We start from the raw sequence: 14,777 nt of genomic DNA on the forward strand, positions 1-14,777 counted from the left end.
AACCTATTTAAGCTTGGGACATGCTCACAAAATGGAAAAAAAAATAGTGCCAAAGGCACCACAAAAAAACATCCAAAAAGATGTCAAAAAGACGCTTCAGGAAATACATTTTTCCTGAAAAGACTTTTTGTAGAAAAAACAATGAGGGGACACTGGTGTCTAAAAGACGCTGTGTACACATAGAGTATGATCCAGCAGAGGTGGAGAGAAAAAAATGAAAGTGCATTGTCAACATTTGCTTCCCTTAATGATTATTTACAAAGCCATTTACACAGACAGAGTTGCCTTTTGCGGACATACATATGTATGGATGTTCTCTGAAACTGATAATTTGTTTGTACAGTGGTTATGGCAATAGCTGGTTACTAAGTAATAGGCAACATGTTGGTTTTTCTGATAGGAAGCACAATATGCTGCAACAAACTGTTTGCTATCTCTAATGATACAGTAATCCCAGGAAACATACAGGCAAGATGAGCCTGTCACATGTGACATCAATATGCAAAAAGCTTCTTCTCAGAGGAAGAGATTAGAGCCTATGGAGCCACCTATTGGAAGCTGCAATCTTATAAGTCAATATTGACCCTATAAAGAGCTTTAATACATGACTTATAGCTATACCAGAATCTGCTCCAAAAGCAAAAGACCTCTTTTTGCAGAAAGCTGTTTTGAAGATTTTGCCTGGTGTCAGTGCTAAGTAGGAGACTTACTGGTTGGGTGAGAGGCCTTCAACGGAGGGTCAAGGGGGTAAAGTTCCTCCATAAAGAAGCACTCCAGTCAAAGTTATTATCCTCTTAATATTTTGCAATCATCATTTTACACTTGTGTGAAAAAGTATTTCCCCCTTCCTGATTTCCTATTCTTTTGCATGTTTGTCACACTTAAATGTTTCCGATCACCAAACAAATGTACAAATATATATTATATATTAGACAAAGATAACACAAGTAAACACAAAATGCAGCTTATAAATGAAGGTCTTTATTATTAAGGGAAAAAGAAATCCAAACCTTCAGGGCCCTGTGTGAAAAAGTGATTGCCACCCTTAGCAGCAAAAACTGCAATCAAGCGTTTGCGATAACTGGCAATGAGTCTTTTTCAAGGCTCTGGAATAATTTCGGCAACCTCCTCTTTGCATAATTGTTGTAATTCAGCCACATTGGTGTGTTTCCAAGCATGAACCGCCTTTTTAATGTCATGCCACAGCATCTCAATCAGATTAATGTCAGGACTTTGACTAGGCCACTCCAAAGTCTTAATTTTGTTTTTCTTAAGCCATTCAGAGGTGGACTTGCTGGTGTGATTTGGATCATTTTCCTGCTGCATAACCCAAGTGCGCTTCAGCTTCAGGTCACGAACAGATGGACGGTCATTCTCCTTCAGGATTCTTTGGTAGACAGCAAAATTCAAGGTTCTATTTACCACCGTATGTCTTCCAGTTCCTGAAGGAGAAAAACAGTCCCAGACCTTCACACTACCACTACCATATTTCACTGTTGGTATGATGTTCCTTTTATAAAATGCTGTGTTACGTCTATGCCAGATGTAATGGGACATACACCTTTCAAAAAGTTCAACTTTAGCTTCTTCAGTCCACACAGTATTCTCTCAAAAGTCTTGGGGATCGTCAAGATGTTTTCTGGCAAAACTGAGATAAGCCTTTATGTTCTTATTGCTCAGCATTGGTTTTCGTCTTGGAAATCTGCCATGCAGGACATTTTTGCCCTGTCTCTTTCTTATGGTAGAGTCATGAACACTGACCAGAATTGAGGCCTGCAGCTCTTTGGATGTTGTTGCAGGGTCTTTTGTGACCTCTTGGATGAGTCATCGCTGCGCTCTTGGGGTAATTTTGGTTGGCTGGACATCCCACTATTCCATGTTTTCGCAATTTGTGGATAATGGCTCTCACTGTGATTTGCTGGAGTCCCAGAGCTTTAGAAATGGCTTTATAACCTTTTCCAGACAGATAGATCTCAAATACTTTGCTTCTCATTCGTTCCAGAATATTTTTGGCTCGTGACCTGATGTCTAGATTTTGAGGATCTTTTGGTCTGCTTCACTTTGTTAGGCAGGTCCTATTTAAATAATTTCTTGATTAATAACAAATGGGCATGGATGTGGCTAAGGAAATTGCACTTAGCTTCCAAAAGATGTAATAAACCACAGTTAATTTATGTTTTCAGGGGGGGCAATCACTTTTGAACACAGGGCCATGTAGGTTTGGATTTCTTTTCCCCTTAATAATAAAGATCTTCATTTAAAAACTGCATTTTGTGTTAACTTGTGTTATCTTTGTCTAAAAATTAGATTTGTTTGGTGATCTGAAACATTTAAGTGTGACAAACATGCAAAAGAATAGCAAATCAAGAAGGGGCAAACACTTTTTCATACCACTATATATAGCACTGTGTACTTACAATTGCTCATTTTGTCATTCTACCTCCCTGCATAAGTGATCCAAGGAGAGCCTGGAGGTGCATGACTAGGTACCTTACCAAGTCCGACTTTGGACAAATGGCGGCTGCCGATACCGCAATTAGAGAAGGGATGAGGAGGCGGGACCAGGTGCTATACCAGGACTGACCTTAGGTGGGTGGCAGCTGACCCCCAAGGTACACAAGGTTTGAACGGCCTGGAAGGGAAACCAGCAGATGTAACCAAGCACTGGAGGAAAACCGGGATCACGAATATAGACAGGACCAACTGAGGTACAGATGAGCTCTGGCAGGTGTGGACTGGACCAGCTGATGTACAGAAGAGTACTGACTGGTAGGTGCGGACTGGACCTTCTAAAGTACAGATGAGCCCTGGCAGGTGGCGACTGGAAACGCTGATATACAGATGAGCTGGCACAGCTGATAGACAGGCAGGAGGGCATGGCTCATAGACAGGCAGGTATACAGGAATACGAGCACTGACACCTGAGAACTAACAAAAGTGTTATGAACAAACTTACAACATTGCACAGGCACCTCCCATCAGGTGAAGGTGCCTTATATTATGAGTGACCATCAGCCATTGGCTAGGGACGCTTTAACGATGGCACGTGCTGTCCCTTTAAGAGGACAGGACCGCATACGCCCTAAGCACAGTGCCCGGGGATCTGCCCGCAGTGTGTGTACCCTGGGCATCAGCAGCCCAAGCAGGAAATGAGGAACGTGGGCCATGGCAGTGAGTAAGTTGGCGTCTCTGCCGGGAAAGAGAGACAGAAGGCAGAGACACCAGCACTACAGATTGCAATGTATTAAGAGGATATAAACTTTGATGCAAGTTTTTCTTTAAATAGAGCTGAACTGCAATAAGTGGCAAAGTTTTTGAAAAAAAATTACCTTATTAACATAAGTGGCAAAGTTTTTGAAAAAAAATTACCTTATTTTACTAATACTATAAAACTTTATTAAATGTTTTACTAGTGCCGCTAACTTCTACATCGTAGATGAGCGATGCTAATGATGGTATGACCTCACACATCTGCCGAGAACTGCAGGTATTGTGCCTCTGTGCAGTCAGTTCATTAGAATACAAGAAGTGTAAATTCCAGCTGATTGAGTATGTATCTCGGCAGGTGTGTGAGGTTGTAATGTCATTGGTACCGCTCGCTTATGATGCAGACGTGAGAGGCGCCAGGTAACCCCTTTGAATATTTGGCCAGAGTGGACAACACATAACTTGCTAAATAAATACTCCATGACCATTAACCCCTTCAAGACCCAGCCTGTTTTCACCTTTCTGACCCTGCCAATTTTTACACTTCTGACCACTGTCAATTTATGAGGTAATAACTCTGGAATGCTTCAACGGATTCTGATGATTCTGACAATGTTTTCTCATGACATATTGTACTTCATGTTAGGGGTAAAATTTCTTTGATATGACTTGTGTTTATTTGTGAAAAAAATGGAAATTTGGCAAAAATGATGAAAATTTTGCAATTTTCAAACTTTTAATTTTTATACCCTTAAATCAGAGAGTCATATCACACAAAATAGTTAATAAATAATATTTCCCACATGTCTACTTTACATCAGCACAATTGTGGAACCAAAATGTTTTTTCATTAGAAAGTTATAAGGGTTAAAAATTCAACAGCGATTTCTATTTTTTTCAAAAAATTTTTACAAAACCATTTTTTTTAGGGACCACATCACATTTGAAGTCACTTTGAGGGGTCAATATGAAAGAAAATACTTAAAAGTGACACCATTCTAAAAACTGTACCACTCAAGCTGATCAAAACCATATTCAAGAAGTTTATTAACCCTTCAGGTGCTTCACAGCAGCTAAAGGAACGTGGCAGGAAAAAATGAACATTTAACTGTTAAAAGTCACAAAAAGGATCTTTCAGCAGCATTTTTTTTTAGTTTCACAATTGTAAAAGAAGAAAATAGACCGCCAAAAGTTGTTGTGCAATTTCTCCACAGTACGCCGATACCCCATATATGGGGGAAAACCACTGTTTGGGTGCACGGCAGGGCTTGGAAGGGAAGGAGCACCTTTTGACTTTTTGAACGCAAAATTGGTTGGAATTGATAGCGGACGCCATGTCGCGTTTGAAGATCCCCTGATGTGCCTAAACATTGGAAAACCCCCACAAGTGACCCCATTTTGAAAACTAGACCCTTCAAGGAACTTATCTAGCTGTGTGGTAAGCACTTTGAACCCCCAGGTGCTTCACAGAAGTTTAGAACGTAGAGCCGTGAAAATAAAGAAAAAAAATCAAATTTTTTCCACAAAAATGATTTTTCAGCAACGATTTTTTTATTTTCACAAGTGTAAAAGGAGAAAATGGACCACAAAAGTTGTTGTGCAATTCCTTCTGAGTACACCAATACCCCGTATGTGGGGAAAAACCATTGTTTGGGCGCACGACAGGGCTCGGAAGGGAAGGAGCACCTTTTGATTTTTTGAACGCAAATATGGTTGGAATTGATAGCGGACGCCATGTCACGCTTGAAGAGCCCCTGATGTGCCTAAACATTGGAAAACCCCCACAAGTGACCCCATTTTGAAAACTAGACTCTTCAAGGAACTTATCTAGTTGTTGTGCAATTTCTCATTAGTACGCCGATACCCCATATGTGGGGAAAACCACTGTTTGGGCGCATGGGAGGGCTCGGAATGGAAGGAGTGACGTTTTGGATTGCAGATTTTGATGGAATGGTCTGCAGGCATCATGTTGCGTTTGCAGAGCCCCTGATGTGCCTAAACAGTGGAAACCCCTCACAAGTGACCCCATTTTGGAAACTAGACCCCTGAATGAATTTTTCTAGAGGCATAGTTTTATAGTATTGATTAGAATGCTTTTTGTTTTTCTGGTGTATGAATTTATAATGTGGTGTTATTTGTAAGATGTGCGGGGTACATCAGATTTATAAAAGTGTGTTGCGTCAACAGGGTATAAACAAATATTATTAATTTGTGGACATGTGGTATGCTTTGAAGCAATCTTTAATGCAAAGGCCAGGTTTCGCAGGGCAGGTTTCACAATGGTAAATTGTGTCCTTTCGGATTCCCCTCTTGGAGCATACTCTGCACCGTTTTTGTGATCGTCCTGTCCTCGCTGTTTGGGGAACCTGTCCTGGGAAATGTTGACCTGGGACAATACGGGAACTATCAGATTCAGAAGTACTGGAACCCTCACCTCCCTGAGTGCCAAACATTAGGGCCTTGATGACTACCTCCTGAAACTGAAGGAAGGTCCCCGTATTGCCTGCAGATCGGAACAGCACAAAAGCATTGTACATTGCCATCTGTACAAAGTGCACAGCCAATTTTTTGTACGATACTTTGGCTTTTCACATGGCACTGTATGGTTGGAGGACCTGATTTTGTAATCCAAGATACAATCTGGCTTTGGGACTTGTGTTGTGGTCCCACGAACAGTGACAAGGGTGCTGTTGTCACGGTGTATGGTGGTCAGGATAAGGACATCCCTTTTGTCCTTATACTTGACCACCAGCATGTTGTCACTGCATTGGGCTCTGCTTTCCCCTTTTCTCAGCATTTGCCCAATTAGCGGCTTAGGGAGGCCTCGCTGATTTTTCACACAGTGCCACATGCAGCTGTACCTCTGGCAGAGAGGGCCTTGAAGAGTGGGACGCTGGTGTAAAAGTTATCAATGTAGAGGTGATAACCCTTATCCAGCAGTGGGTGCAGCAATTCCCACACAATTTTCCCACTCACCCCCAGGACGGGGGGGGGGGGGCATTCAGGGGGTTAATTTGGGTGTCCTTCCCCTCGTAGACCCTAAATCTGTGGGTGTACCCTGAGGTACTCTTGCACAGTTTGTACAGCTTTATTCTGTACCTGGGCCTCTTACTGAGCAGGTATTGTCAGAATTTTAGCCTCCCTTTGAAGTGAATGAGAGATTCATCGATAGCGATGTCCCTCTGGGGTGTGTACGCCTCAGCAAATTTTCTGCTGAAGTGTTCAACCACTGGCCGAATTTTATATAGACGATCAAAGTTAGGATTGTCTCGGGGAGGACACTGAGCATTATCATTATAATGCAAAAATTTATGGATCCCTTCAAAACGTTTTCCTTCTCATGGCCATGCGGAATACTGGTGTACTGTAGAGAATATCAGTACTCCAGTATTGACGAATCTCTGTTTTTTTTTATTATGCCCATATGCAGCAAAATTCCCCAAAATGTCATCATCTCTGCTGCATTTACGGGGGTTCATCTGGCATATGATGATGTGGGATTTTGGGTGAAAAATTGTTGGGCAAACAGGTTCGTTTGGGCCACCATAAGATTTATTATTTCATCACTGAAAAAGAATTTGAAGAAGTCAATTTCAGTGAGGCCAGTGGTGTCAAACTGGATTCCTGAGCTGCTGCTGAAATCCGGAATGATGGGCTGAAAATTTTCAGGGGGTGCAATCCATACAGGATCGATTGCTGCAGGAGTTGCCTGGGTCCTAGGCCGCCTTGCTGGGGGTCCTTCCTCACCAGATGAGGAGGAGGAGAAGGAGGATTAGGAATAGAGGAATGTGTGACCTTCCTCACTGGCTGAATCCGTGTCGGACGCAAGGATGGCGTAAGCCTCCTCTGGTGAATAGCGCCTTGTTGAGGAATGAGCCATTTTTTTTTTTTCCCAAACCCTGGGGATGTGTGTGTAAGTGGTACTTTCACACGTGTAATGTGTCGGGCTTGTGTAATAGGGTACTCTTTATTATAACAAAACGGAGAGAAAAAAGTAGAGAGATAAAATGTGGAAAGGAAAAAAATGAAAAGAAAAATCAGATGTTAAAAAAAAAGTTTGTAAAAAAAATTGGATGTTCACTACACTAATGCCCTCCCTATAAATTTACCCACCACAAATAATTCTTTTTACAAAAGAAAAACGGACGTCAGCAACAATGTGACGTACGCTCCCCTAATGCACTAGAAATTACCCGGCGATAGCAACAAACACTGACGCCGGCAAAACCTAACACACTACCCATAAAACTACTCTGTACGATTTTTTTTATCCCTACAACAAGATCAGACGTCACCGGCTGTGACGCCGGCTATGCTACCTTGCTACGTCTAAAACTACTAAAATTAAAAAAACGGACGTCACTTAGACTGTGATGTCCCAACGCTAACTAGCTAAAAAAGAGAAAAATCCCTGTGGCGCAGTCTCTGATCAGCAGCGATGCTGATCAGAGCGCTGCGGACACAGGAAGAGCACAAATGCTCTTCGCAAGACTCAGCGCACACACAAAAGCGCAAAAAAAGTGCGCTAAAAATTCAATTGGAAGTGGGGGAGGGGCTACTGGAATAGGGAGGGAGGATGGGAAAGGGGACGTCACCAACACTGACACCGGCTACGCTACGTCTAAAACTAAACTGTACTAACTACTATTTTAAAAAAAACACAAAAAAAACGGCGGTCGCTTAGACTGCGAAGTTTGCTATGCTATCTAAAAAAATAAAAATTCCCGTGGCGCAGTCTCTGATCACCAGCGATACTGGTCAGAGCGCTGCGGACACGGGAAGAGCACGAATGCTCTGCGCGGGACGCCGCACACAGGAAAAAAAGCGCAAAAAAGTGTGCTAAACAAATCAATTGGAGGGGAGGTGGAGGGGGTACTGGAACAGGGAGGGGAGATGGGAAAGGGGACGTCACCAACACTGAGACCAGCTACGCTACGTCTAAAACTAAACTGTACTAACTACTATTATTATTTTCTAAAAAAAAAAAAAAACAGGGATGGGGGATGGTAAAGGGGTGGGGGAGGTGCTGCTGCTCTGCTGTGATTACAGGCCTCACACAGCAGGCAGATGGCAGCAGAGAGCACACAGCACAGAGCACAGGCTGGAGCAGGACACTGCAGAAGGAGGCAGGAGATCGCCGGGTTGATCACACTGGCCACCAATGGATTCTCTCTCTCTCTCAAGGTACGCAGAGGGGCTTAGACCACCGCTCTGCATGCCAAATCTGAGGTAAAGATGGTGTGCAGGGCGGTGATCGCTATTTTAAATTAACCCCTTTGGCGCTGATTGGCTAGAAGCTATTGTTCAGCCAATCAGCTCCCTAGGGGTTAATCAGGTGAGGTGACGTGGTGATCACCCCACCCACTGTAACGGCTGTGATTGGTGCTACGTCACTCAGCACAGATCACAGCCAGTCACATCCTTTTTTTTTCTTTTAATAACTTTATTTGAATAACCCGGAGCTATGTGCGGAGATGGTCTGCTGTCATGGACAGCAGCCATCGGAACCCAGTCACCGCGCAATGCCGCGTGGTGACCGGAAAATGGCGGCACCGTACTAGTACTGCGCTGGTCAGAAATGCACCTCCCACAGCGCAGTACTAGTATGGCGGAGGTCGGGAAGGGGTTAAAGGGAAACTATCAGAAAAATGTAATTGTTGTTTATTTAAATTTATTGTTCAAATCAAGCTTTTGTGTTAAGTATATATTTTTAAAAATGTTTGGCAGAGAGTATACAGTCATGGCAGAAAGTGTTTGACCCTTGAAGTTGTTCCAGAAAATAATAATATAATAATAATTTTATTTCTATAGTGCCGACATATTCCGCAGCACGAAAATGAAGTATTTCTCCAAGAAAATAATTGCAGTTGCACATATTTTGTTATATACATGCTTATTTACTCTGTGTGTATTGGAGCAACACAAAACAAAATGAGAAAAATGGTAAAATTAGACATCTTTGCACACAAAATCCCAAAAACGGGTAGGAAAAAATTGTTGGCACTTTTCCAAAATTGGCAGTAAATAATTTTGTTTCCAGCATGTGATGCTCGTTCTAACTCATCTGTGGCAAGTAACAAGTGTGGGAAATATGAAAATTACACCTGAAACCAGATAAAAAGATGATAAGTTAACTCAATATTTGCTGCATTGTGTGTCTGTGTGTGCCACACGAAGCATGGAGAACAGAAAGAGAAGAGGAGAACTGTCTGAGGACTTGGGAAAATTGTTGAAAAATACCAACAATCTCATAAATTGTTGAAAGGTTGAAATGTAGGAAAGTCCAGATGGTGGATAAGCAGCCCTAATCAAGTTCCAAAGAAATTCAAGCAGTCCTACAGGTCGACATTTGAGTGAAATGAAACGCTATGGTAGGAGACCCAGGAGGACCTCAATGCTGACACGAACATAAAAAAGCCAGACTGTGGTTTGCTGAAATGTATGTGAGTCATCCAAAATCCTTCCTGGAAAGCATCCTGTGGACAGATGAGACCAAAATAGAGCTTTTTTTGTAAAGCACATCATTATACTGTAAAAATGGAATGAATCCTACAAAGAAGAGAACACAGTACCTACTGTCAAATATGGTGGAAATTCAAAGATGTTTTGGGGTTGTCTTGCTGCCTCTGACACTGGGTGCCTTGACTGTGTGCAAGGCATCATGAAATCTGAAGAATGCCAAAGGATTTTGGGTCACAATGTAGTGCCCAGTGTGAGAAAGCTGGGTTTGCTTCTTAGGTCATAGGTCTTCCAGCACCACAATGACCCCAAACATACTTCAAGAAGCATTCAGAAAAGGATGGAAACAAAGTGCTGGAGAGTTCTGAAATGGTCAGCAATGAGTACGGATCTAAATCCCATTGAACACCTGTGGAAAGATCTTAAAATTGCTGTTGGGAGAAGGTACTATTCAAATATGAGAGATCTGGAACACCTAAGAGATATAGGCAATTTTAATAGTGCTAATAAAAATATCTCAATGGTGGCTAAACACTTTGTGACCTGTCATAGAGGAGATATTTCGGCAATGAAAATTCAGGGTATTGAACAGGTAAAAAACTTAATTCGGGGTGGTGATGTAAAAAGACGCCTCCTGACGAGGGAGGTGTTCTGAATTTATAATTTACAAACCAGATTTCCTATTGGTTTAAATAAGAGAAACGAAATCATGTATCATTATTGTTAAATGTTAAATGATTTATTGCTTTTTTATTGAATGTTATTTCCATTTTGATGTATTTTTTCTGTACTATGGGTCTGTAGGACCTTCAGAAAAGTCATGTGATTACTAGAGCTATCTTGATAGGCTAGCTAACACTATGTATAGAACCTACGGTAAGTACCGTCAGCTAGCAAGCTATGAGTAAGATCGTTGTAGATCGAAATGCATCGCTCTAATCTATTGTTTCCACATGGTGACATCCAGTGTTTGCAAGGATTTCTCTGCTCAATTTTAACTTTATGGATGAATAAATACTTTTTCAACTTTTAAGGAGCTTGAACACGTACCGTATTTTTCGCTTTGTAAGACGCTCCGGATTATAAGACGCACCCCAAATTTTGAGGAGAAAAATAGGAAAAAACTTTTTTTAATAAATTGGTGGGGCGTCTTATAATCCATGCGTCTTATTACTTACCAGGGGTTGTGGCTGTGGTGGATCAGGGTCCCAGGGTCGTTGCTGGAGGCAGGAGTGGAGCATTGCCGCAAGCTGGGATGAGGGGTCTGCAGGGGGCTCCTGTGCTGCAGGGTTGTCTCCGATGCTGCAGGGCTGTCTACGGTGCTGCGGTGGGCTCTGGCGACATTTTGTGAAAGGCCAGAGCCCCCAGGAGTCCGTCCATGCGTTCCTGTATGACTGACTCCGGGAAAATGGCCGCCGGAATCTCGAGAGATGAGATCTCAGCGCTGAAATCTCATCTCCCGAGATTCCGGCGGCCATTTTCCCGGAATTAGTCATACTGGAACGCAAGGATGAACTGCCGGGGGGCTCTGGTCTTTCACAAAATGTCGCCAGAGCCCCCCGCAGCACCGGAGCCTCCAGCATCACCCGGGGCAGCAGCGGACAACCCCGGCAGCGGCGGCGGACGACAGCGGTGGCGGGCAGTAGCGGCAGCGGACACCCCCTCATCCCAGCCTGTATTGGTAAGCGGTATATCCGCTTTGTTAGACGCACCCACATTTCCCCCCCAAATTTGAGGAAAATAAAGTGCGTCTTACAAAGCGGAAAATACGGTATATTTTTCCTCGAGATCTGGAACAGTTTGCAAAAGAAGAGAGGTCCACCCACTTGAGATGTTTAAGAACCTGTTGAGATCGATTCTGGAAGAGGCTTTGGCACATCTACTCATTTCACGAAGTGAATTCGAATTTATGTTACCTAAATTTCCTTTAATGGCAAGCTTTTATGCACTCCCCAAGGTGCATAAGGGTTGTCACCCCCTGAAGGGACGACCCATAGTGTCAGGGGTGGATTCCCTCACACAGAATTGTGGACTGTACATAGATCAGGTCCTACGTCCCTTCGTTACATCTATCCCGTCCTACTTGAGGGATACTTCTGATTTGTTACTCAAGTTGGAGGGAGTACATCTGGGTCAGGAGGCTTTTTTGACATCTATTGATATAGAAGCACTTTATAGTAGCATCCCACATCAAGCAGGGATCGAAGGAGTCAGCTATTTCTTACAACAAAGATCGGTTAGGTGCAGGGAACACAACGATTTTGTGCTTACTTTACTTGAATATATTTTGACTCACAATGTGTTTACCTTTGACAGGAAGTACTTCCACCAGCTCAGGGGCACAGCGATGGGGTGTCCCTGCGCCCCATCGTACGCTAATCTGTTCCTGGGCTGGTGGGAGGAAACCATTGTATTCGGAGGGGAGGAGAAATGGTGGCATGAATTTATACCTATATGGTATAGATATATCGACGACGTGTTTATGGTGTGGACGGGTACCAGGGATGAGTTTACAACTTTCATGGGGCTCCTTAATGTAAATAAGGTGGGCCTCAGATTTACTTCGGAGATTAGTGAAATAGAATTAGCTTTCCTGGATCTGAAAATTAGAAAAGAGACACACGGGGGGATTACGACCAGCATCTACAAAAAGCCCACGAGCACAAATAATCTGTTACACTGGGAAAGCCATCACCCTACTCCCCTAAAAAGGGGGATACCCAAGGGGCAGTTCCTCAGGCTTAGGAGGAACTGTTCGAGGACTGATATCTTCAAAAGTCAGGCGGGAGATATGTTTAACAGGTTTAAAGAAAAGGGATATCCGAGACCTATCGTGAATAGGGCATTTATGGCAGCCAACAAGGCCGACAGACAGAGTCTGTTACAAAAACAAGCTAAAATCGAAGAGGGTGACACTGTCAGAGTTATTGGCACCTTTGATGCACTACACCAGGACATCAGGAGGGTGTTTGCTAGACACTGGGATGTCCTTAAGTTTGACCCTGACCTTGTGAATGTGATAGGTGAACGCCCCAACATCACCTTTAGGAAGGGCAGATCTATTAGGGACTTGTTGGTGCATAGCCAATATCAGCGCCCGAAGGTTGGAGGAACATGGTTAGAAAGGAGACCCTGTGGTTTCTATAAATGTGGTGATTGTAGTCTCTGCAAGTGGATGAGACCATGTAAATGCTTTCAGAGCTCCACCACGGGTAAAACTTTTTACCAACGAGATTTTTCCAACTGTAAAACAACAGGGGTGGTCTATGTAGCCTCCTGTCCCTGCCCTAAGGACTATATAGGCAAGACAAAAAAGGAGTTCAGGAGGAGAGTGGGCGAGCATATGGGTGATATTCGTAACAACAGGGATACCCCACTTGCGAAACATATGCATACTTACCACAGAGAAGATCCAACAAAAGTAAAATTTGCCGTCATAGAAGTGGTCAGGGCGAACCCGAGAGGCGGTAACCTTGATAAGATGATCCTCAGAAGGGAATGCGAGTGGATCTTCAGGATGGAGTCCCTAGCACCCAAGGGGATTAACGAACAAATATCGTATGCGTGCTTTCTGTAGTTTCTCTATTTGTCTGAGTCATCTCTGGTATTTTTCGTAAAGTTAAAATGAAGTATGGAGCATGTGTCTGGTTTATGCGTTTGTTAAGCCAAGATGAATAATTATAGATGGGCTCAGAAAGTGGTAGGTCTGTACCATATTTACGATGGGGATTCTCCTTTTGGAGGTCCCACATGGATTTCCATGGAAGTATCTGTTGATATATGATTTTGTCTGTATTTCATTATTTGTATTATGCACTGCATGAGATTTTACATTATCTGCCGGCTTATATAGTCTCCAGGATTAGATTTATGATGGGCAATGTGTTCTATATGGGTACCAGCTTTGGATGTAGAACAGGCATGGTGACTTGGGTACCGCTCCTGCTGTCACAAAGTGAAGACTTTGATATGACTTATATTGTGACAGCAGTATTTTATTTTTTGCTGGTCAATAAAGTAGGATGCCGGCCATTTGCTTTATTTGCTGTAGTGGACCGGCCCCTCGGCTTATCTATTTGGATGGGCGAGTGGTAAAAATAGTTATCGGTCACTATAGGGAGTGGGGGGGAGTGCGGTCATCCCTCCCTCCTGGGCTGTGCATCAATGTGAAGCCGTATCACGTCACCAGTAGTCATCAAGGGGCATATGTGCCCGTATAAAGGATGTATGTGTGAGCATACATAATAGAGTGGTGACTAATTAAGATCGGCTCACTGGGCATGCGCTGGAATGCAGTACGCTTGAGCGGCATAGCCGGTATCGGGGTAACACACGCCCCCTTTCTTCCGGAGCATGCGCTATGAAGAGATGAGTTAGTGGACTCCGGGGACATGCGCAGTAACGCTCCAGCGGTCCTATGCGCATAAGCGGGATAGGTCTGCCCGCTCTGCGCTGAAAGGCTGGACGCTTAAGCGGCACAGCTGGTATCTTGGTAACACACGCCCCGTGCCTTCCGGAGCATGCGTGAGTAAGTGACGAGAGAGTTTACTCCGGGGACATGCGCAGTAACGTTCCAGCGGCTCTATGTGCATAAGCGAGATATTTCTGCCCGCTCTGCGCATGGGGGATGCGGACATGCGCAATGCAATCTACTAGACGCTACAGGAAGTAGCGAGGAGGTGCCTTATACGTCTGTTTATTGGCGGCAGATATAAATGTAAGTTGTGCGGCATAGGGCATTCAGCTATCCACAATCTGATGTGACACAAGATATCGGACTATCTGGCCTCCTGATGAGCCTGCAGAGGCGAAACGCGTTGAGGCGTGTTTTTGATATGGCGTTTGGTGATACACAGCGGCTCAGATGAGTATTCATGGCCTTATCCTGTGGCTGTATATGGGCTAATGTTAGCATTGTCTTAATAGTGTGGGGATTTGTGAAAGAGGTAACAGAGATATTACCTATGTATATTACTGAGCTAATTTGGCTTAAAATTATCGGGTTTGCTTTACCCACACTAGTATAAATGCTAGCCCAAGAGAAATATATATGCCTAGACTATCAGGCTGGATTTTCTCTATAAGTGTATCTACACTGTGCACAGTTTCTT

The sequence above is a fragment of the Ranitomeya imitator genome, chromosome 6, assembly GCF_032444005.1.
Source record: "Ranitomeya imitator isolate aRanImi1 chromosome 6, aRanImi1.pri, whole genome shotgun sequence".
In the NCBI taxonomy this organism is placed as follows: domain Eukaryota; kingdom Metazoa; phylum Chordata; class Amphibia; order Anura; family Dendrobatidae; genus Ranitomeya; species Ranitomeya imitator.